This window comes from Triticum dicoccoides, chromosome 4A (genome assembly GCF_002162155.2).
Source record: "Triticum dicoccoides isolate Atlit2015 ecotype Zavitan chromosome 4A, WEW_v2.0, whole genome shotgun sequence".
Classification (NCBI taxonomy): domain Eukaryota; kingdom Viridiplantae; phylum Streptophyta; class Magnoliopsida; order Poales; family Poaceae; genus Triticum; species Triticum dicoccoides.
This window is the reverse complement of record NC_041386.1, coordinates 486,166,899-486,169,102: the sequence shown is the minus strand read 5'-3', so window position 1 is coordinate 486,169,102 and position 2,204 is coordinate 486,166,899.

Here is a 2,204-nt window from a genome sequence, read left to right as displayed (position 1 = left end):
AAATTTATCTCGCTGATAAATTACAGTACGTACTATACTAGTACTATGTAAAGAGTTAGGTGTCGCACGGTGTCCAGAAAATATGGTGATAGTGTGAGGTGGGCCATGTAATCACTGAGCCTGCGTGTTTTCACTACTCTCGCACTCCTCCGTTGAGAATGGAGAAAATTGTAATCTAGTAGTACCTCCTTTCGCCGAAAGCGTGGGACATCCAGCAGTCCTACCACCTCGGTAATAATGACCAATGAGCTGTCAAATCACATAGACCCAGCAGTAAGTTGGACAGACGAAGCAACCATCACTCTTGAACCCGCTTCTCCCTTCAATGCAGGCGCCAGTGAGAGGTCGCGTCCTCTCTTCCCAAGCATGAATGCGGCACCGATTCTTTGGAGCGGCACTGGCCGTTTCGGGCGGGAAGCGCGCACGGGCGATGGAGGGGCTTTGGGTGGGCCAGGCTAGTCAGGAGCGGGCGTGGCAGCTGTCCCTCCTGTCCCGACCGGACGCCCGGAAACGAGAGGATGCACCGACTCTCGCGGCTAAATCGTACACTACACACCATCTCTCTGTAGGAGTAGGTCGATGGGTCGCTCTCTCTAACACACACACGCTGTTAAACACATACACACACACACGCCGAGGTAAAATGAGTCTATATCTCAATTAATGAAGACTTGCATGTTACCATCCATATGTTACTACCTACTATGAAAGTAGTAACATAGACTAGTAACATATGCATGTTACTAGTCCAAGTTACTCACCACTATGACCAGCCTAGCAATGTAACCAAACTCTCCTTACTCTGCCTTGTTATCTCCCCCGAAAACCCAATGCATGGAGCGCAACTATGCGTTGATGCATGCGAGTTAATACGTGGCCCTGCATGGTAGCTAAAATGACATCTCTTAGTTGTTGTGATTAATTGTTGCGTTTAGAGACAAAAATCAGGGCTTTGATTGGAGGAAGGACCGGTAAAGTTTTTCCTTCTCCTCCAATCTGCTTGCACCTCGTTTTGAAAAAAAATCTGCTTGCACCTTGGTCCCGCTGCACCTTCTAACGTGACTTATTACACCTAGATGGAGGGAGTAGTATGAGATACGGTGGCACACTGACTTAGGTCGAATACAAGTGCCAAAATTGTGTGCATGTTATAATACGAATTCACTTAAAATAGTACGTGAGCGAACAAAGGGATCAATTGGACAATGTTCACGAGCAGTAGCGAGATGTGTGAGGTAAGATACACCGCTTTGAATCCCAATGACTCCCACACAAAAAAATACGGCATGCTTGTCACACGAATGCAGTAATGTATTAAAGGTTATTTTCCTCTCGTTAAACATAACATGGGGGTGGTGTAGCTGGTTAGCCTGTTCGCTCATCAAACTTGAGGTCTTGGGTTCGATAACTACACTTGAGCATAATTTTGTTTTTGTTCGACTTCTTTCTTCCACCCAATTACAGGTAGGTCGTAGAATCACCTCATCACATATACGCTGCAGCCTCGACGCTTGTTTTCTAGGGTTTGCAATCTTCACATGTAAGTGCATCTAGTGCCCCTTAGTGATTTTGGTGTACTAAAGACTTATAGGTTAAGGGACTAATGTGTTTATGAGTGTACACAGGTCTATAAGTCTATGAGGAGTTTGATATTTACAGAGAAAGTCGACCCCTAAAAGTGAAGTTCTTCAACTAAAGACTTTGGATTTCTGAAGACTTTCTGAAGACTTTGAAATTGAAGAAATTGGTGTGACCTTGAAGACTTGGTATTCATTCGAGGAACATGAAGCATGAAGACTTTTGCTTTCGTAGTTTCATTTTCTATTTCTTGAGTCATAGGAAACACCATACTGTTAAAGGGGGTCGAGGAAATACTAAGGAAAAATTTCCATGTGATGCTCAACTCAAAATCCTACACCTACCAATCCCTTCGAGTGAAGCCATTGGAAATCTCATACAGTTCAGTTATATTCTTCAGTGACAGAGACGAAGTTCTTCTGGTCTTTGAGGAATTTGTTCTGACTGAGGAGTTAGGAATTCGCCAGTGCAGATTGCCTACACAGTGAGGAACATGATAGCCCTGAGGAATTTGAGCTTCAAATTTCCGACCGTTGTTGTGCCTTGTGCCAGCTGTCCCAAAATATCTACCCACCTAACGGTCATATCATTGAAGGACATTTATGTCTTATCATGTCAGGCCGCTC